The sequence below is a fragment of the Dipodomys spectabilis genome, unplaced genomic scaffold, assembly GCF_019054845.1.
Source record: "Dipodomys spectabilis isolate Male_0828 unplaced genomic scaffold, ASM1905484v1 ptg000228l, whole genome shotgun sequence".
In the NCBI taxonomy this organism is placed as follows: Eukaryota; Metazoa; Chordata; class Mammalia; order Rodentia; family Heteromyidae; genus Dipodomys; species Dipodomys spectabilis.
In genome coordinates this window covers 9,011,188-9,035,000 of record NW_024870905.1, presented here as the reverse complement: position 1 = coordinate 9,035,000, position 23,813 = coordinate 9,011,188, and positions in this window count along the sequence as shown.

Here is a 23,813-nt window from a genome sequence, read left to right as displayed (position 1 = left end):
AGTGATCAACTCTACCCCGAAGTTAACATCAATAGTGATATTGACATACACCCTCGATTTCATGCACTGAGAACACATTTTCCCCCAACCCCCCAATCCTGGGTTTGAACTCAGGGCCTAGCTTCTGTCCCTGAGCTTTCTCCTCTCCACCCCTCCCACCCCCACACACAATGCTAGTGCTCTAACACTTGAGCCATAGCTCCAATTCTGGCTCTTTTTGGTTAAATGGAAATGAGTCTCATGGATTTTCCCAGCCCAGGCTGACTTAGAATCATAATCCTCAGATCTCAGGCTTGGAAACCAGAATCCATGGCTCAAATTCAATTCATTATTTGCAAACCCTGGGACTATACTAATATCTAAAACTCTTCTGCTAGCTGGGTGACATTGGACATGTTTCTTAGAGTTGTCATGTGTTGCTTTTTTTCTGTAAAAAGCTAAAAATATTGGTGTTTTCTAGAATTAAAGATTATGCCTTTTGTAAAGTGTTATGCACAGAACATGGAACAAGAATTCCATGAACTCTGAAGTTCTTTATGCAGTTTTTCTTAAAATTATTATTTGAAGAATCAAGATAGTGAAATTATTCACATTCCTTTCATTCCAGAAAGCATTATCTGAACACATTTGAGAAGAATTTCTACAACAGTCTTGTAATGTATGGGCTTTTGATGTACTTATTTGCCTTCTCTCTGTATCTTCTTAACGGGGTTATTATTGTCTTATTCATGAGTTTAAGAGTTCTTTATATATTATGAATAAAATCTATTTGTCAAGAACTTTATATTTTGCTTCATTAGCAAAAATGCCTGCTATGTGGTTGAACAGAAATGGATGACATCTTTGCCTGATTTCTGAGCAACTGGGAATTCTTTCATTCTAATACAGTACTCTATATCAGGTCAAGAAAGTTCCCATATAGGGGTTGGGAAGGTGGCTCAGTGGTAGAGTGCTTGCCTTGCATGCATGAGGCCCTGGGTTTGATTCCCCACCACCATATAAGCAGGAAAAAAAAGCCAGAAGTGGCACTGTGTCTCAAGTGGTAGAGCGCTAGCCTTGAGCTGAAGAGCTGAGGGACAGCGCCCAGGCCCAGAGTTCAGGCCCACAACCGGACCCTCCCCTACCCCCCCCCGAAAAAAAAAAGAAAGTTCCCATATAATAAGTTTGACAAATTTTTCCCATCCTGCTATTTTGAACAGGACAGAATTATTTTAGGGTCACAAGTAGGGAATTCCCCTGTGACCTGTCTCCTGTACAGGCATGGAACCCCAATTTGCAAACTGCTGATCATACTGGAAACAAATTTTTGCTTGTTAGGACTGTCAGATTTTTGGCGTATGTGCTCAGGATGTTTTTCCAGAAAACATAAATCCACACATAGAAATTAGATAGTCACAGCTGTTTGAATTGGCATTAGTAATAATATTTTTATTCTTGATGTGCCATATCTCTATATAAAACAGAATGAAAAACACAGTTTGTAACAGAATAAACATGAGTATATCACCTAGAATCTGGATATGGTTAGTAAACTCTAGGGGATTTTCTCATAGCTTTCAGACTTTTCATAAACATAAATAATAGAAACAAAGTGAGATGTTTTATACCTATAATCCTAGCTACTCTGAAAATGGACCTGTGGATAGTGGGAATTCAAGGTCAAGCTGGAAAACATACAAGAGACCTCCATCTCAATCAAGAGAAGCTGGGTGTGCCAATGTGTGGCTTGTCATCCTACTGGACATCCAACTAAGAAGTTCACTATCCAGGTAGCCTAGGAATAAACAAATGCAAGACTCTATCTCAAAAACAACCAAAGCATGCTGGATGTGGCATGATTCAAGAGGTAAGGTGCTTGCCTGGCAAATGCAAGGCTCTGAATTGAAACCCAAGACCCTACCAAAAAAATTAAAAGTAAATAATATGAAATAATTCTCTAGATAACTACACACTTAGTTTAATTATCTTATGTATTCTCCAAATAATCTTGTAGTGAAGGCAGAGAATTGAATAAGCCAGATCAATATAATACTCCAAAATCACAGAGTGGCCCAGAGGTCAGCTTTAAGATCATTCAATGTCTGGATCTTCCTGTTCTTAGATACACAATCTTATGGGGGGGGGGGCGGGGGAAACGAATGTATAAGGACAATGCATTTATTTACATCCTTCATCCAGTTTCACTTATTGAAATCCTATCTCAAATGTAATGTTATAGAAGTGGTCCTTTGTGTGTATGTGGATGGTAATTAAGTCATGGAAGCAAGCCTTCATGAATAGGATTTAAATAAACAAAACCAAATAGATTTCACTCCCGATCTTTAATGCAGAGCATCACTCAGAAACAAAAAATCCTGACTATGCTTGCATTTCAATCTTGGATCACCAGGCTCCAGAATGTAGAAATAAATTTAGTATTTATAACCAATAGAGTGTCTGGTAATTTGCCATCATAGGTCAAAAGGATGAACAGTAAGCCAGCTGAAAAGGACTGTTGTGGTTTCTCTATGTTTTATTCTTCCATCTTTCCAGAGTCCCTGTGATGTAGAAAAATGTGAAGGCTCCATAGGGAAAAGTTTTAAAACTGCCTTCTTGTCCAACTCTGACTTCAAAACTTTTGGAATGTAAAGAATGACATCAAGTACTCAAAAGACCTAAGACAAGACAGTTGATCCTCGTCTGCTTTGCTCTTCAGCACCTGGTGAAAACTTACACTATATAAACAGGTCAACTAAAGGTAGTTATAATAAATTTTAAAATGCATAGCCAGAAAACACTTTATGAACACTCTTTCACTATAGTCTCATTGGCTCCCATGTCCAAAATAGGAAACTAAGGCTGAAAGAGAGGTAGGTAATTTACCCAAGTTTGCAAGATTGGTATATTTGTACATTTAAATGCAGACTAAACTATATCCATACTTAGGCTGACATACCATGTGCATTTATTTTTCTGCAGAAATAAAAGGCTCACGAACTTTTTTCCATGTTCTACACTCATATGTGCTACCATGATATCTCTATCCTTGCTGCCGCCAAGTCATATCAGCTGAAGTTGATACATCTGTACCCACTCAAATACAAATGGCTGAGACTTGGGCAACTGTACTTTTAAATCTCCCATGCAGTAATAATGTGTAAATAACAGTATGAAATCCTGAGCTAGAGAATAAAACTTCTATGATGGTGCTAGACTCACCTCACCTATCTTTGTCTCTTTCTTCCTTCCTTTTTAGTGCTGAGGATTGAACCCAGGGCCTTGTGCATATTAAGCAAGTGCAACAACACTAAGCTACATGGCCATTTCCATCTCTCCAATTTGATTCACTGCTACCCTGTTCCTGGTACTTTGCATTCCTTGGTCATAATATTTGGAGACTACTAAACTTCATAAGCTTTTCATCTTTTTTCTTCCTTCCCATGTATCAAGACACTGTGCAAGAAGGGTTTTCCTGACCTCCCAAGGCAGAGTTCATGGCTCATTATCAGGTTCTATTTTACCATGCATATCACTCTATTATTACATTTATAATAACATCTCACTTAAATAATTGTTCTCTTCTTCAGACTATTGGTAGACTATTGTTCAATCCTATTTTTTATATAACCAGGAATAGAATTTTTTTTGTCTTGTTTTCCTGTTTTTGACTTGGTAAAATTTTCCTGATTTTGAAGAACTATTTATTCTCCATGAATATTGTCTCAGGACATTTCTGCATAATGTCTATAATAAAATTAAGAGATTTCCAGCCAAAGAAGACAACTCAGCATTCTAGAGGTTAATGACTGTACTCTGGATTCCTGTGCATTGGGCACTGCATTTGGCATCTCTGTTTTACAACAATGGACAATCTATATTGAAAGTTGCTTTTATTTGTTTCCTATTTTGAGCCATATGAAGTATTTAAGGTGTATAGCAAGTTAATTGTGGAAGTATGAGCTGGTAATCTTTTTAAAAATATTATTTATTGTAAAGATACTGTATAGAGTTGTTACAGATACATGAGTAAGGTAATGAGTGCATTTCCTGTTAAGCATTGTTACCCTTCCTTTGTTTTCCCTCTATATTCCCTCCTCCCTACTTCCCCAACTCCTCCTTCCCCCTACTCCCGAAGTTGTGAAGTTCATTTTCAATATCTTGTACATTCCATTGTTACAATGGTCAACCTGAAACCTTGTTTCAGCATTTTTTTTTATTTCCCTGTCCCTTCCCAAATTAGAAAAATGTATATACAAGATGCAGGGCACTGGAACCGGGGTTATATGAGCTGGTAATCTTTAGCCTTCAAATCTTAAAACAAAAATAAGCAATGCATGATAAAATTTGTTCATGAGGATACTCTCAACCTCCTGATTGATGCTCTGATTCTACCATTAAAGTATAATCTTGTTAGAATCAAGTTTTGATCCAGGTTAAAATGCAAATACCCGTGGAAATGATGACATTAAGTTGGTATTAGTTAATTATGCCTTCCTATTAATGAAATAACTTAGAAAAGGTTTTTACAAAAACTGAATGATAGCAAGAGGGATTTTAGAAAAGGCTTTATAGTGGGTAAGGTGTATTAAATTGTACAAAACTGGAACTGCATGATGGGAAAAGAATAAATTCACAGGGAGGTGTAACTTACATTTCTAGATGAGCCAAGTTAAGATGAATTATTATGTAAGAAGAAAGTTTGTATTTGGTTCTTTCTAACAACTAGCAGATACTTATTTATAAAAAATAAATACTAGAATGAAAAATTCAAAAGAACTTTGATGATGCATTTAATATTTTGGGGACACCAAAGATTTTTATGTAGAGACAGTTCAATAAATTATGGTATTTATAAGCACTGGACTCCCATGTAATCATTATAAATGATATTCTTAGAACAGCGCAATTTCTTAGGATGTTATTAGATAGGAAATATATGCATGATATGATGCCATGAAAAGTCAAATTATAAAGTAGGCTCACACCTGTAATCCTACCTACTCATAAGGGTGAGATTTGAGGATCATGGTTCAAAGCCAGGCCCTGCAGGAAAATCCATTTAACCACCGAAATGCCAGAAGTGGAGCTGTGGCTAGCCTTGAGAGAAAAAAAAAAAGCTGAGAACAATGCGCAGGCCCTTAATTCAAGCTCCAATTTGGCAATAAACAAATGAATAATCAAACAAATATATGAACCCAAAGTTGTAGGAAAATATGTATATGCATATATGCATGGCAGAAAGGTCTAACCATGTGTTCCAATGTTCACCTTGTGGAAGTCCAAAATGGGATCAACATAAACATTTACTTAAAGAAAATCAAAAGTGACAATATATTGGAAATGATCTGTACAACATATGGGGCATTGAGAGAGGGAGGGAAAGAGGAAAAAAATGAGGGAGTTGGTAATAAGTTAGACAAGAAAGTAATCACTACCTTATTATGTAACTGTAAACCCTCTGTACATCACCTTGACAATAAAATTAAAACAAAAAAACTAAAAAAGAAAACTAAAAGCTTTTACTTATTGTATTTAAAACTATATTTTAAAAGAATTATAGGCATGTTTTAAAGTTCTAATGCATTGCCCCACTCTACTGGACTGGAATATGGGGAGAATTATTTATACGAGTCCATGAGTAAGAGCCCCAATAAGAATTCTACAAAGAAATGTCAACATGACCAAAGGATCCTACTCATAATACCTTGCTTCTACAGCAAATCACACAACCCCCCAATCCACATAATTTGATCATTTAAAGGCAAATGATGAACCAACTTCTCCATTTGTAGAAATACATATCTGTGGCAAGGATGGAAAAGGCACTGAGAGCCAAAGTGAATGATACACAATTTTGAGGAAGAGTCCATAGATAGATGTGTCCCACACATTTCCAACTCTCAGTCTGAGAAAGTCAGTCATTCTTGTCATACTAATAAAAACCACAAAAATGCTAACTGTGGGATTCAAAAAGATTGCATGAGAACATGTGTTCATTGTGACAGCACAGCAACTTCAGTGCAAATTACTATGTCTCTCTTTCCTTGCCTTATTCCCACCTCATTCTTCAATTCTGAAGGTGAGATTCTGGGGAGCCAGTTCTCTTTGCTCCAATAATTAATGAAAGGACACAGGTTATTGGAGATAAAATTTCTACACACATAGTTCTTGCATTCTCATTCTTTATTAAGCTTACTGAGTACTAATGGGATTCTAAAGCACAAGAAAGTCTTAACTTTTCCACTAATTTTTTAAATGCCTCCTGTAAGAAGAATCAAAATTAATGAAAGAAATAACTCAGAAACAATATAAAGATATTTGTGGTGTATTGATACCAGGAGAAATTGAAATGTCAGGTGTAAATAACAAATGACATTTACAAAGCACAAACCATAATTATTCTGTGAGCTAATGTGGTAATTTCAGATTTATACTTTCCAAAAAAATCACCATTGAGAATACCACAGCCAATTTCAATCACAGAAACAAAGCTGCAAAGAATTGCTGAAATGTTCACCTATTCAGTCCTAAAATTGAGAGGGTTGATTCTGTTGATGTGGATGGTTTGATCCTCTTCCTCCTCACAAATGAATGTGCCTATGTAGAACAATTTATAACTATATTTTAACTTTACGGGTATCTTGCCTTTCTGGTCTGATCTTCAGTCTGAGTACCGCTATTGAGCATATGTAGTTTAGAAACATGGGCCATCCCTTAACAAGCAGAAGCACGCTCTAAAAAAGTTCTAACAGAAACTCTGTGATAATGGCAATATTCTATACATGTATTGTCTAACAGACTAGCCACTGGCTACATGTAGCTACTGAATATCAAATGTGAATAGTGTCAGAAATTAATTCTTCCAATTTTAGTTAAGTTAATTGAAATTTTAAATAATGAGATTCATCTACTCACTGTTAGCTGGACAGCTCAGTTTCCAAATAAGGAAGCTGAAGTTCTCGCAATGATAGTGATAAAATATAATCCAAGCTGGGCAAAGGTGGCTAACACTTGTAACCCTAGTTACTCAGGAGGCTGAGATCTGAGGATCTTGGTTCAAAGCCAGCCCAGGCAGGAAAGTCCGTGAGTCTCTTATCTCCAATAAACCACTAGAAAACCAAAAGTAGCTCTGTGGCTCAAGCGGTAGAGTACTCACCTTGAGCTGAAGAGTGCAGGGACAGCGCCCAAGACCAGAGTTCAAGCCCCACAGCCGACCAAAATATCTATATCTATATACGTATATGTATATGTATATGTATATGTATGTATGTATATATATATATATTTTATATATATATATGTATATATATATGTATATATATATATTTTATATATATATATACATATATATATATAAAATCCAAGTGAAGAAGGTTCCATTGGATACTAACTGCATGTCTGTGAATTATCTGAGTTTTTCTGTCTTATAGAATTCAGTCATCACTCACTTAGATTGACAGCTGGGTGGAAAGGGGTGGGGAGAAACACAAGCTACTTGGCATACTGAGAACTGCTCCTTGAAGGTGAGGGTTGTGCATGAATCTTTTCTATATTTAGTAGACAGCAAAGTGTCTAGAATGCTGTAGGTAGAAAAATGTATTTCAAAGTGTAAAACAGGTGCTCTGTTTATCAAAATAGGAGAGAAATCAGACAGATGAATTCTATAAATATACAAGTAATACATAGAAAATTTGCTACATTCTATTCCATGATAGGTTCTGGAATAAACTTTAGTTTTCTGTACATACTCTGTAAATATTCACACGCTAACATACAGAAATTTAATCCTTTATTACTGTTAAAATACATAGAATATCTTCATAAAATATATTTGTGGACCTATTTTTTCCTTAATTTCTTCCACACCTGCATTAAAAAACGGCTCTAAGAGAAAAGTTTCTAGATATGTAAAATATGAACTCCATCTATTTCTTTGGTTGAATTTGTACTCTAGATAAGATTTAAGTCCCTATTTCATCTTAAGGCTTAGGGCTAGAAAAAGAATAAGTAATCTCAACAAATTGTCATGCCTCATTTTTAAGGAGAGCTATGTATTTATTAGGAGAAATATGTATGGGTCTTGGTAGCTAGGAACATTCAAGAAACAAAAGAAAAAGAACAATTCCACAGCAGTCTCAAGTATTTGCATATTTTCAAGTGAACACTAGCTGCTCTTTATTCTATAGTATATTTACAAAGATATTTTTACAAGCTATTTCTAAGCTATTGTCATCCTCCAGAGTAAAGTTCAGGCATGCCGATTGCTCATTATATAGATTGCAGTTGCTCAAACTCAGAACCCGTTGTTTATTTAGGTTTCATCTGGCTATCTTTACTTCACTCAGTAGCACTGAGTGCTGGGAGATTTACTTCAAATATATAAATACACACATACACATCACTAACTTCTACTATTGCTGTAAAAATTAAGTGCCTTTTGTCTCTGACCCAAGAGTATCACAAATTGTCTAGCATCCATGAAAATGTGACAAGTTCATTATTAACTTGCAAGTAGTTTAAATTTCTAGCTTCATGGAAGTCTAAATACTCATATGAAGAAAAATATATACCTAGAGTTTTAGTGTGCTTCTACATTACAAAGCTCTCAATTTTCATCTTTTTTTAAAATAAATTTTTAATTGTAAAAATACTGTACAGAGGGGTTACAGTTACATGAGCAAAGCAATGAATACATTTCCTATCAAGCATTGCAAAGCAACTCATGGGTAGAGTGCTTACCTTGCATGCATGAGGCCCTGGGTTTGATTCCTCAGTACCACATACACAGAAAAGGCCAGAAGTGGCACTGTAGTTCAAGTGGTAGAGCACTAGCCTTGAGCTGAAGAGCTGAGGGACAGTGCCCAAGCCTAGAGTTCAGGCCTTATGACTGGCAATTAAAAAAATATTCTGTATCAATTTTCATATTATTTGCCTTATTTTAGAAATTGGAAGTCACATATTTCGATCAGAACTAACTAAATTTAAAGGCTGCAACTTTCTACAGGGTGTTTAGGACCTAATAAGTTGTGGATATGCCCCAAGGCTTTTTACTAAAAGCCGAGGGAAAGAGATCCAAAAATGGGAGCCGATAGGCAACCAGAGCATTATTATGTAGCTTTAGTTCATTGTTACCAAAACGGGTGTGCAAATCAATATGATGGCTCATAGTTACAGGACCAGAAGACATACTGAAAACTGACATTAGAGAAGAGTCAGTCACTGTAGGAAAACACAAAACAGGATGCACCAAAGGATGCAATCATCAATGTCCAAATAAGCAACACAAAATGGGATAAAGCCATTGCAAGCATATATTTGATGAGTGGTTCACATCAAGAATATACAAAGAACATCCTCCCAACAACAACAAACAACCTGATTTTACAATGTGCAAAGAACTCAGATGTTTCTCCAGAGAAGACAATTAAAGTGTTAACAAGCACATGAAGAAGTTGTTTAACATCACTATTCACCAGGAAAGTGTAAGTCAAAACAATGAAGAATATGACCATTTCATATGAATTAGTATAACTACAAAAAACAAAGTAACAATACTGACAAAAGTGTGATAAAATTGGAACCTTTCTATGGGAAATAGTATGGCATCTTTTCAAACAATTAAAAACAAGATCATTCATGCCTATAATCCTAACCACTCAGGACAGGAAGCTGAAATCCAAGGATGGAGGTTCAAAGCTAGCCTGGGTAGAAAACAGGAAGTGGACCTGTGGTTTAAAGTAGTAGAACATTAGCCTTGAGGAAAAGTTCAAGCCCATGACAAAGAAAGAAAGAAAGAAAAGAGAATTGTCATATTATACAATGGCTCCACTTTTGGTCATATACTCTAAAGATCTAAGCAAGGTCTTGAAGAAATCTTTGAACACACATATTCATTTTTTACAATACTAAAACATGGAGGCAATCCAAATGGCCATCAACAAATGAATAGATAAAATAAATGTGGTTTAAACATACAATGGTATATAACTTCAACTTTAAAAAGAACTATGTTGTGACAGATGCTATATTATGGATGAATCTTGGGAACACTGCTAAATGAAATAAGCTGTAAAACTGAATTCAGAAATCCTTACACAAAAAACCATCAGATACATTCACCAATGTAAAAGTGAAGGAGTTTTTATTGCAAGCTCCAGCTTGGTCCTCCACGCACCAGGTAATGTTAAGAGGCCCTGAGCCCAGGGTTATAGTAATTTTTATACACATTTTTAGGGAAGGCAGGGACTTTGTATACATCACAGCATCTTGCAACAAATTATTACAAGTACCGGGGAAATGATAATACAATTCTATAGTATGATTGGCACACTACAAAGCAGAAACAGGCTGTTGGTTAGATCAGAGGGCTGACACACTTTTTTTTTGGGGGGGGGGTCTGGTCGTGGGGCATGAACTCAGGGCCTGGGCCCTGACCCTCAGCTCTTCAGCTCAAGGCTAGAACTCTACCACTTGAGCCACAGCACCACTTCCGGCTTTTTTCTTTTTGCTTATGTGGTGCTGAGGAATCGAACCCAGGGCCTCATGCATGCAAGGCAAAAGCTCTACCACTGAGCCACCTTTCCAGCCCCTAGGGCTGACACACTTTAAATGGTTGGCTTCCACAACAGGGAGTCTCATGGAGGTTTGTGCTAAACTGCAGGGTTCCTTTCTTAAACGAACACCACCTGTGGCCTTAGTGTTGGGGTCACCATGCCCTCCAGCACCTGCCTGCCTGCCTGCGATTTTCTCAAGGATTGTTTATGTTCCTAGTGGCCAAGAATTGCCTCTTCTGTTCATTCCTATGCCAGGCTCATCTTCAGCTGCATAACTCATACTTCAGAAGATGACAGCTAGCTCAAGAGGGAGTCACTCAGGCCTCAGTCTCCTCAAAGCCAGTGATAAAAAGATCAAATATTGCATAATTCTACTTATATCAGTTACATAGAACAGTCAAATTGATAGGAAGTAAAATCGTACTTGATGGAGATCTTGAAGCAGAGGAGAGTAGAAAATTATTTTAATGAATATAGAATTTTAATCTTGGAGGATGAAAAGAGTGTGGACATCGAATGTATACAATATTTTAACTATACTTACTACTACTATGCTGTATTCTTAAAATAATTAAGATAAGAAAACCTGGGAGAGGAGAAGAAAGAGAATGATGAAGGAGTAAATATAATCAGGGTACATTGTATACCTATGTGGATATATCAAAATGAAATCCACTTATATAACTAGGTAATGCTAATACAAAGTGTAAAAAAGATGATAAATTTTGAGTTGCTTGCATTTGACCACAATTACTGATAAAAAAAAGGAAAAAACAACCCCAGGTTGGGAAAACATTTAAATTGCCAGTAAGCAATAAACCTGGGTTCAAAACTTTATCTCACTTAAGTGTGTGAAGCTGTTTTTTTTAATGTAATGAGAGAAGGCTCAGGGAAATCATCTCTTTTATACAAAATAGTCAATTTGCCATAATTTGGATGTTATCATACACATTTAAAAAATATAATAGCATATGTAGCATCTGAGATATGTTTCCTCTTTTTTTTTAAGCTTCAAAGTAGTTTCTAGTTGCACAGAAAATGCATCATCTATTCTGTTTACAAAACAGTAAAACATTAGAGGTGAGGTCCATAGCCCTTGATATACATGGCCAAACATCTCAGGTGCCTACCATAATATCCACCCTTCCTTTCTGAATCAATAGAGACACGTTTCCATTTAACTGAACCCCAGGCTAAGTAAAATAGTGATAACATTTCCCAATGGTGATAATATTTAGATAACGATACAGAGAAAAATGTTACCTGATAGCTTCTAGAATATTGTCTTAAAGGACAGTCTGCACATGTTCTGTATTTATTTCCTTCTTTCTGTTCCTTCACCTCACTTCCTGGAACTTGAAAGTGATTAAGGGCATTTTAGCCTTCACCTTGGGCCAAGACAGTGAAGGCTGTATCCTAACGTTGGGGTATGCCTCCATGTTCTTGGAATCTTCATGCTTTTACTGTCTTCCTCAGATAAGAGATTAAATCATTACTAGTTGCATTGTTATGATACATTTGAGTTCTCCTTTCCTTAAGATACCTACGCTGGGGATATGCACTCACAGAAAATACATTGTATTGCTTTTATATATATATATATATATATATATATATATTATCCTTTAGGTAGTTGTACAAAGAGTCATCACTCAACAAGTCAGTTATCGGTCCTTCATGATTTTTCTTTCAAAATGATATTACCAGTTATATAAAGAACACACATTCTGCTACTAAGAACTTGCTTCATCTGCAGTTAAATTCCTAAGTATATGCTTTCAGATGCACAAATATGATCTTCGGCCTGAATTTAGCTCACAATGTACCTTCAGGAGAAAGTACTTCCCACAACAAAATACAGGACTATGAAGATAATACAAGCACTCAGGAATGGTGGCCCCTACTTCACCTGACTTTAGAAATACAGTCCAGTTATTTCTCTGCCCTAGATTTGCTAATGGTATCTTACCATATTGGCTCAAAGCAGAACTGAATTTGCCTTCTGTAAGGAGAAATCAAGTTGCATTCAAGGTAAGTATACAAGTTTAGGTCAGAGGGCTTTGCTACTTCAAACAGCTATTTAGGCATTCAGTCTCTCTGTCAGCATAGTGTTTCAAGGGAGACCAGCACCCTGTGAGTAACAAGTGTAGATGTGCCACTCAGAGAGAGTTAAACCACTTCAGCTGGGTAGTTATGGATAACAGGTGATGGTTGGAATTGGCTCCAACACGGCGGGGATGAATGACTCAGCAAAAAATACACACCTTGTTCCCTTCAGGCTTCAGGTGCTAATGCATGTGCTGTTTCTGACTATGGTCTGGGGTGTGTCCCTTTACCTTCCATCCAACAAAAGTGTTTTCCCCACTTGTGCTTTGAGATGGAGCATCCAATAAGGAAACTTCCTACTCATGCTCCAAGACTGGGACACCAATCATGAGATGCCATGCAGCACAAGCCCACCCCTTGACCAATCAATCCAGGAACACGCCCTACGGGGCAGAGTCAAAGGGCTCTACATATACTCAGGGATGTGGGCTTCTTCAGATCCGCTTTTGGCTTCTCCTTTTGCTGAGGGGTCTCTTTCACTGCTGTCTTTTTGCTTTGAAGAAAACCTGTTTTAGGGGGGAGATAGGAAGGGAAAAATACAAATTGAATCAATAGAGATACAGTGAGATGAGATGTACAACATGCTATGGCGAAAAACAAACTTTACAACTTTTGAAGCAGGGTGGTGGGGGGGGTTGAAATGGAGAGGTGGGGAGGTGAAATGGGGAGGTGGGGGTGAAATGGGGAGGTGAGGGGTGAAACGGGGAGGTGGGTTGAAGTGGGGGGAGGTGGGGTGGAGGAAGTGTAGTCGTGGAGATGGGAGGTCAGAAATGATAGGGGAAAAACAAAGGAGGAGGCAACAATGCTCATGTAATTATAACCCCTCTGTATGGTATTTTCACAAGAAAAAACTTATCTTTTAAAAAAAATTTCTGCTCTCGAATTCTTTAAAGAAAACAAACTTGAGGGGCTGGGGGTTTAGCACAGTAGAAGGGCGCCCAGAAGAATGTAATGAGCACCCTGTAAGACTTCTTTAAAGCTGCTTAACTCCTGTAAGAGGGAATAGAAGACTGCCAGGCAGGCAGGATTGACTAAGATGTGGGAAGTGTTCTCATACTCTTCATCTAGAGGGCTAGAAAACATGTTGATCTGCTAGCTGCCTCAAGCAATTCAGAAAGTGGCTTGCATTTTCTAAAACCTAAATCCAAACTTTCAACTTTTTCCCACCAAGAATTCTCCTTCAGGCATCTTCCTACCATAGTGTCTTGGCAGCTTGGAAATGCTCTGCCTCAGAAATGTGGCATCAAGAGAGTGCCCTGTGGTCAGCCAAGCAGCTAGGATCTGACTGATTCATCTATATCTCTTAAAATGCTACAGCCTGCTCTGTGTTCTTTGCTCTGTGCTCAATATGTGTGCTTAAGTCCACAGCTACGTGCCTCCTCTTTCTAGTAGCCATAGGAGCCAAAGTACAAGGCAGGTTCTTTATATGAAGCAGCCACACACAGCTGTTGGTTTCATAACCATCCACTGAGGTGGGTTTGCCTAAGGGAACCAAGGCAATATGTGAATAAGCTCATCAGCTTATAAGCCTCCATTCCAAAGAGTGAGCTGCTGACAATAAATTCTGTCTCGGAATGAACTCTGTAGGAGTTAGAATCTTTTCTCTCAAAGTGATTGCTTGAAGTAAAGCAACTAAGAGTAGCCATCTTACAAAAACCTATTTTAACTAAAGTATATCCTGTTACTAGAATGGTTCTAGGGACTTTTGAGGTATGGATTAACTCATAGAGCACAAGCTAAGATTTTTCTAAAAATTTGTGGCCTGGTTGTCCTGGTTTAGTTGTTTGCTCTGAAACTGTTAACCCCTTTGAAAATAGCCAGCTGACTTCAAAATTGACAATTGAACACGACTGTGAGCTCAACTTCTGATCAAGACAAGTAGTAACTCATTAAGGGTAAAACCTGGGCAGATTCCCACTCAGCACTCTGGAACTGTATGTCCACCCCCTCCCCAATGCCACACCAGCCTAGCCTGGCACGTACACAACCCCAGCCTCGGGCTGGCAGGGGTGTGCTGGTGAGAGGCCCGCCAGCCACACAGATGTGAGAGTGGAGAGAGAGCAAGGGGAAGGAGGAGGCCCCACCCCAAAGGGATGGATGGGAAGGGGACCGCCCCCAATCCCCACCCCACTGGTATGGGAAGGGCTCAGGACAATTGCCTGCCCACGTGGGGGTGGGGGTGAAAAGACAAACCCTTGTGTGGAGGGCTGACTTTCAATAGATCGCAGCCAGGGAGCTGCTCTGCTACTTATGAAACCCTGACACAGAAGCAGGTCGTCTATGAATGGCTTTGTGCCAGGTTCCACACAAAGGTGCATTGCATGACAGGAGGGGGACAGCACCCTTTCTGGCCTCACCCTGTTTCCCAGGATGAGAGGCTCTCAGCACCGGACCCCAGTCCCAACGCACGGTGGTGGGGCAACGACCCCATGTGGACGCCGGGCCAGTTGCTTAATTGGCTTCCTGTCAGTAACATGCCCTTTGACAGAACTAAACTTTGCCATGCAAAGTTCTTTCAAGTTGATGTTCTTTCTTGAGATATTGGGGTACACTATGGGAGTATTCCTAACAATTTGGGGACTTGTCCAGGATCCTTGTTACTCAAGGGGATCCTGGGAATCCCTCAGGAGGAGACACATCCTACCTTGTTGAGGTAGCTCAAGCTTGGTTAAACACCCTCCCATGTGGTTAATGATGAACCCAAGATGGAAAGTTTATCAGCAATGTCAGGAAGGGGCCCAAGGGAGCACCCAATAAAAAGTAACCTCATGCATTGACCATGAGAAGAAAAATTGGAATAGAGTATAGTACCTTGTTGGTGGGAATTTTCATGGGCTGAGTGTGTCTTAGGCACAAAGAGAATTTGAGTCTTGACCTGCGTGTTCATTCTCTGGCCCAAGAAAAAAATGTGGGAACTGGAGGAAGACATACTTGAGAAATCCCAATAAGGGGAGAGTTGAATATGAAAGGGGTGCACAAGAAACTTACAATAGGGAGGATTAAGTGCACCCAAAACTGAAATCACAAGAGACCTGCTAAAATGGGGAATAAGAATTGTAGACCTAAGGAACCCAAGAAAAATGGATCCATAGACCTGCTCCTGATAATCCACTGGAAGAATGTTGAAAAAGGTCTGAGAACACTATAAATGATTTTCATTTTTGAGCTCTATAATGTGCACTTGTCCAAACAAAAACTTGTGTATATGTGCTTGCATGTTTGTGTTAAATCCTATATCTGGAAGGGAGAACTCAAAATATCCTACTCACTAAACTCCTTCAGCTGACCCACTTTGACTCTGAGGCTTGGATGGATCCTCTAGCTGATCCACAGATGTATGGCATTGGAAACTGTTTCAGAAGCAGACATTCAGGGTAGACTTAAAATTTAGGTCAAAATCCAGGTGCCAATGGCTTGCATCTGTAATCCTACGTACTCAGGATCTGAGGGTTGGGGTTCAATACCAGCCCAGGCAGGGAAGCCCTTGAGATTCTTGTCTCCAATTAACCACCAGAAAACTGGGAGTGGTTCTGTGGCTCAAGTGGTAGGGCATTTGCCTTGAGCTAAAGAGCTCAGAGACAGCACCCAGGCCCAGAGTTCAAGTCCTACAACCAACAACAAGAAAAATACTTGGGTGAAATGGATTAAATATTCTGTCCACCATTACTGTTAAGATTGTGTGGCACAAAGGCCAGAAAAACAAGTGGTCCACTTCCCACTGTGATGAACCTCTGACCCCCAAGGGCATGGGGTGCATGATCTGTTGGTCAAACACGGCCTGGGGAAACTTGAAAGACCCTGCTGTTCCTGTTCGCAAGAGTAAGGATCTAAGACAAAAACCCCATCTTCCCAAGGCCAACTATACCCCTTGCCTCTCTAGGTTGGGGGGACAATTGGCCTTTCTGGGAAACTTATCAGGATGAGTGAAGGCCGATCCTGTGAAGAGATGAGCAGTATGCACTAACCATAGCCAGGGGAAATGTCTGATGGTATTGTGGAGGACCAGAGTTTGAGACCTTCCTGGCCAACTAGAGAAGAACCTGTGCTTTGGTGAAATTGGCCATCCCTTTCACTCTAGCATTTCACCTACCTGTCCATTCTCAAACATTTTATACTAGGTAAGGAGAGAGCCCTTCCCTAGAGGGTCATTCATATCTCATATTTTCATGGGTGCTATTCAGGATTCCCCAAAAGTTTCCAAAAGGTTCAAAGCCAGAAACCAAATAGCAGCTTATGAATCAGTTTTATTCTGATGATTACTATAAATAAAAAATGTAGTTTGGGGGCTGGTAAACTATTTAACTAGCATTCATATGAAGTCCTGGGTTTTATTCCTCAGCACCACATAAACAGAAGAGGCTGGAAGTGACACTGTGGCTCAACTGTAGAGCGCTAGCCTTCAGCAAAAGAAGCTGAGGGACAGTGCCCAGGCCCTGAGTTCAAGCCCCAGGACTGGCAAAAAAAGAAGGTTGTTAAAAGATTTTTTTAAGCCATAAACTAAATGCTCTAGTAGGATAGCATGGGAAAATTAGTTCTAGAAATGTTATCTGAAAAGGGAAGAGTTCATGTGGTGATTGGAGGCCAAAGCTGCACAAAGGCCTTAGAACAATTGAACATTGGCAACTAAGTTAACTAAAAATTCAGATGAAGGGCTGGGAAGTTGACCCAGTGGTAGAGTGCTTGCCTTGCATGCATGAGGACCTGGGTTCGATTCTTCAGCACCATGTAAGCAGAAAAAGCCAGAAGTGGCGCTGTGGCTCAAGTGGCTCAAGGCGCTAGCCTTGAGCTGAAGAGCTGAGTGACAATGCCCAGGCCCAGAGTTCAGGCCTCACAACCGACAAAAAAGGGAAAATATTAAAAACCAGGATAACAACAGATGGCTGGAGGTGATGTGGACAGAAGGGAACCTTACTGCATTGTTGGTGGGAGTGTAAACTTGTTCAACCACTTTGGAAAGTAGTATGGAGGTTCCTCAAAAGACTCCACATAGAGCTCCCCTATGACACAGCAATCCCGCTTTTGGGCATTTACCCAAATGTTTACAAACAAGACCACACTAAAGCTACCAGCACAACTATGTTTATTGCAGCATTATTTACCAAAGCTAATATATGGAACCAACCCAGATGCCCCTCAGTAGATGAATGGATCAAGAAAATGTGGTATATATACACAATGGAATTCTATGCCTCCATCAGAAAGAATGACATTGCCCCATTTGTTAAGAAATGGAAAGACTTGGAAAGAAATTATATTAAGTGAAGTAAGCCAGGCCCATAGAAACATAGGTCCCATGGTTTCCCTTAGTTTCAATAACTATATGTCTGAGTAAAGCAGAAAAGGTCAGTTAAGTTGATGTTAGGGAAATTAACCCTAAGATATGTATTGAAATGTTTTCTTTTTCTTTCATGCGATTATTTCTAACACATAAGATTATTTCTTTGTTGCTTTGTATGTCCCTCCGCCATGGTATAACCCCTGATTCCACTGTATTTGATGTTATAATTTATGGAGGGGAAAGGAAAAAACAAATCGTTTAAATAGGGATACAGGTGGACCCATTGAAATATTGAGATGTACAAGTCGTTATGTCGAAAACGAACTTTACAACTTTGGTGGGGGGGTGAGGAGGGGAAGGTGGTGGGTGGAGGGAGGATGGGATGGGATGGGAAACCAAAGGAGGAAGCTATAATGCTTGATAAGAAATGTACTCATTATCTTGCCCATGTAATTGTAAACCCCTCTGTACAGTATTTCCACAATAAAAAAGAAAGAAAATAGAAGTAACAATAAAAAAATAAAAAAAACAGGTGTTGATTGCTCACACCTGTAATACTAGCTACTCAGGAGGCTAAGATCTGAGGATCACAATTCAAAGCCAAGCTGGGCAGGGAAATTCCATGAGACTTTTTGCCAATAAACCACTCAGAAAACCAGAAGTGGTGCTGTGGCTAAAGTGGTAGAGCACTAGCCTTGAGCTGAAGGAGAGCACCCAGGCCCAGAGTTCAGCCCCAAGACCTACCAAAAAAAAAAAAAAAAAGCTACACCTAAATGGTTTCCGACAAAGAGGGAAGGAGTCTTGGGGGTTTCTATCTAGCAGGAAAGCAGATTTCCCTTCTAGTTGGGAAGGGGATTGCCTTCTAGTAAGGAGGGGGCTTCTGATCAAATTGATTCAGTTTCATACTGCCCAAATAAGTGTCTAATGTTTGTCAGGTATTGACTTGTGGAAACATCCTGCATGGGGAACTCCAGTCTTAATGACCTTATGGTGACCATGCTTGGCTCCAGGGCCTCAATCCACCTTCTAGTTAATCCTACAATATGGTTGCCACTTCAGTCTTGGAGCAGACATTGTGTATGACTTCCAATTTTGAGTCTACCAGGACTGAAATTGAAACCGATAAGCGAGGTAAATACTGTGGTGATTCTGTCCACATTCTAAGTACTGCTATGACTGTGTGGCAGGGAGGCCACACAAGTGGTCCTATTTGTGCTGTCATGGATCTCAGACCCCATGGGCATGAAATGCATGATATGTCATCAAGACAACTTGGAACACCCTGTTGCTCTTCTCAAAAGGAAGAGTCTATTTCAAAAACCCCTGAACCTGATCAGCTCCATTCTTTCCAGGCCAACTATACCTGGGGAAAATTTGACATTTCTGGGAAACTTACCTGGATGTAGTGAAGGCCAACCCTTTGAGATGAGCAATAAGCACTAATCATAGCCAAGCGAAATATCTGGTGGTATTGCAGAAGACCAATGTAGAAGATATTACTGGCCAACTGGAGTGGAATCTGTGCTTTGGTTCAATTGTCCAACCTGCACCTGACCATTCTCAAATACCTTAGGTAAGGAGAGACTTCATAGTGGATCATTCAAGAATCATATTTACAAATATGGTATTTAGGAGCCCCTAAAATTTTCCCAGAAACCAGAAACAGCAGTTCAAATTAGTTTTATTCTGTTGATCTCCACAATTGATTATTCAAATATATGCTTTTATTTATCAGCAGGGTTTGTTAATTGGAAATGCCGCCAAGGGGGGGAGGGAAAATTAGGAGCCACTGGAAGGATTGAATGGGAGAAATTAGCTCTAAGTATAATACTTGAAAGGGAATCTGTGTGGTAGTTGGAGGCCAATGCTACAGAAAGACTTACAAGGATTTAATACTGGCAAACAAGTTATCTAAGAACTCAGGTGAAGCTGAGTGTAATCCTAGATGTTCAGGTGGCTGTTTGAGGATCTGTGTTTGAAGTTTACCCGGGCAGGAAAGACGAGACTTTCTAACTAACCTGCAAAAAGATAAACTACTGGAGTCGTGGCTAACGTGGTAACCTTGAGCAAAAAAAGAGATGAGATCAAACCCCGGACCAGCCTACAGTCCGTTAAAAAAAAAAAAAGTTTGTGTCTGTGTGGTGGCAAATCCCTTTGCTAGCTTGATGATGGAACAAGCATTTTAAAAATGAGTCATGGTGTCAATATTTACCTGTTTAGTAACTGTTTTCAGAGGAATGTGTGGATGGGTGCTTTATCTCCTGTATAAGAGGTTTTGTTCAGTGAAAAACTGCCTTAACCAATCACTTTTTAATCAAAATACCCTTTGGATACTGCTGAATAGGAAAGTCAGTGCTTTAGGTTGGAAGAAAAAGTAAAATGAGATGGGAGAATTGTAGAAGTTAAGTCTTCTTGACTGATATAAGCACTGCCCTTGTAAAGGTAGTCACAACCTTACCAAAACTATTTTAGAGAAGTGCAAGGGGTTGGAGGCATGGCTCTAGTGGTAGAACACCGGCTGGGTAAAAGTTGGTTATTTTTCTTTCAACATGGCCAGGTGTTCTGGGGGTTGATTATTAAAGCTTTTGAATAGTTTGAAAGGTCTAAAATTTGAGCTATCATGAAAGGTGATCCAAAAGTTCAAATTCAAGGGAGCCGGTGGTGGGCTGCCAATCCAGTGTGCTTATTCAACTTGGGCATGCAACAGACAGCAAGGCAAAGTTTGCTCCTGCAAAAGGCATTCTGAGTTGGTGTTCCTAGGATACCTTAATTTCCCCAGGAATTTCCAATACAAATCTTCCATGCCACTCATGAGGGATCCTAGGAGGCCCTCAAGAGGAGAGACACCCTACCATTCGGTTGTGGCAGTCTCGTGCATGGGCTAAACCTGCCATCCTTTGTAGCTGACAATGGACCTGAGATGTAAAATTAATCTGCAACATCAGGAAGGGGTCCAAACAGGCACCCTGAGAAGCAAGCAACCTCATGCATTGGCCTCGGTAGAAAAAAATGAATCTATGAATACTGCTTTGGTAGTTGTGTGTTTGTAGGGACTGTGTGTGATAATTGTCTTAGATTCAGACTCTTAAATTCTTTGTGACTAAGAGTCTTAATCTATAACTTCATTTGTCCAGGTTGGGAAGAAGGAAATGTTGGAGATGGAGTTATCTCTGAGAAAAATCTCTAGTAAGGGAGTTAAGAAAAGGTGTGAATAAGAGGTGAAATGAACCCCAAGATAAGTATTCAAATGTTTTTTTTCTTTCTTGCGATTGTTTCTAACATATTTATAAGATGATTTCTTTGCTTTGCATGTTCCTCCATGGTATAACCCCTGCTTACACTGTATTTGATGTTGTATACTTTGTGGAGGGGAAGGGCAAAAACAAATCGTTTAAATAGGGATACAGGTGGACCCATTGCAACAATGAGATGTACAAGTTGTTATGTCGAACACCGAACTTTACAACGTTTTTTTTTTGGGGGGGGGGGGGAAGGAGACGGGAAGGGATTGGGAAGAGGAAACAAAGGAGGAGGCAACAATGCTTATAAGAAATGTACTCATTACCTTGCCCGTGTAATTGTAACCCCTCTGTATGGTATTTTCACAATAAAGTCTGAAGGGCAGAGTGCACCAAAAAAAAAAAAAAAAAACTTCCATTTCAGCATGTGTCTGTGATTTGAGAATTCTAAACCTAGAAAGCCCAAGAAAATTGGAGCTAAGAAGGCTCCCTCAGACATTCTTTATGTTGTTGTCTTTTAGGGAGAAGGTGGGGAAAGATATGAAAACATGTTTTAAGGCTGATTTTTTTTTTTATTTTTGAGCTCTATTTCTAATGTGCACTTGTTAAATCTTGTATATCCCTGTCTGTGTAAATATCTTCAGAAGGATCTGTTGCAGGCATTCAGTAATTAACTGACTTAATAGCAAAAGGTTCTTGAAATTTTGTTATTTACAATGTTCCAGGTTTAACAAGTTATCATTGCTATTACATTTAAAAAAAACTTCATATAGGATTACTTTTTCCTGGATATTCAAAAGAGTGTTATGTAGGTTTGAAAGTTTTATAAAAGGAAAAACCAGCAAGTAGAGGAAACATGGGAATGATGAGTACATGTTTTTGGAATAGTTCTATAACAGGCCAGTGAAGATTGTTTCAAGGGCTGGGAAGCTAGCTCAATGGTAGAGCCCTTGCCTTGCATGCATGAGGCCTTGGGTTTGATTCCTCAGGACTACAGAAGCAGAAAAAAGCCAGAAGTGGTGTTGTGGCTCAAGTGGTAGAGCGTTAACCTTGAGCTGAAGAGCTGAGGGACAGTGCCCAGGCCCAGAATTCAGGCCCCATTACCGACAAAAATTTTCAAACAGCCTTGGGTGAGGAAAATGGGGTGGGGCTGTTGCGAGACCTTATCAACCATGAATGTCAGAACTTAGAACTCCAGAACAAGGTCAGCCTAGATATGTCATAACCTTCCTTTTTTTCTGTATGTTTTTTATTGCAAAAATGATGTGCAGAGGGTTACAGTTACATGAGCAAGATAATGAGTACATTTACTATTATAAAGATAAACTGTTTATACCCTGGATCTTCCAGGGTAATTGAAAAGGTGGGAACCACACGACCTCAGTTGAGCCAGACCCACTACTTAATCAGTCAGTTCAAACCTGCCAACTATTAATGAGCAAAGTTGGATCATCAAAGGAAAAAATACAATCCAAAAGCATCTTTATTTAAGTCATAGAAAGGTGTCTGGTATTGCAGAGGATCAGTGTTGGAGACCTTACTGGCCAACTGAGTTGGAAACTACACTTTGATTCAACATACATCCATTTTACTCAAGCTGTTTGAGAATGCCCAGTTGAGAAAATGCTAACATCAAGTAAGGAGAGAGATTCATCCCCAGACAGTCTTCCAACTTTCATATTTGTGTAGATGCTATTGGGGTCTCCCAGAGTTCCTAATCAAAACCTGCTATTTCATTTCTAGCTTTAAACTGGTAATACCTATAAAATGTGGAGTGGGTTCTATCCATTATTAGATTAGATTATATTATCAGCAGAGCCTTGATAATTATACTAGACACCATCAAGGTAATAACAGAACAACTAAATGCCACTAGTAGGATGGCATGGAAAGACTAGCTTTAGGTATATTAGCTGGAAAGGGAATTATTTCTCTGGTGATTAGAAACTTTTGCTGCACAAAGGCCTTACATAGATTGAAGGCTGGCAAAAGGTGAGCCATTTACTAGCTTGTTGATCAATAATTTGGAAGACAAAGGAATGGTGCTGTCCAAATTTGCCTCTAGTTCTTGTTTTCATAACAATGCCTGTGTTGGTTGTTGTATGAATGAGGGCAAAACACCCATTTCTTAAATAGTCTCCCTTTGGATACTGCTGAATGGGAAAGTCTAGCAAAGCTGACTAGGTTTGAAAAAAAGATAAAACAAGGCAGGACTGTAGGAGTTAGAATCTTTTATGCCAAAGTGCTTCTCATAAGCACTGCCTTTTAAAGAAGAGCTGCTATCTTACAAGAAGATAAGACTGCTTTTCTGACAAACTTTGACCAGATACCCTGGTTTTTCCTAATTTGAAACTTTATCTGAGGAAGAAAGATTATGACCCCAAAATTCTGATGAGTAAGAGATATGGTTGACTGCCTGCTCAGCATGCTTGCTTGGCTTCCTGTCAGTATCAGATTCTTCTGCAGAAGTTAATTATGCCTTGCTGGGTTCCTTTCGAGCTGTGGGATATGAGGTGTCACATAGGAGAAAACATCAAGATATTTACAACAACTGCTCTGATGAACTTAATCTCCTTATTTAGGATAGCTTTGGAAAAGCACAAGTTAAAATTGTATATTAATTATACAAAGGGATTTTACTGTTACTTCCATGTATAC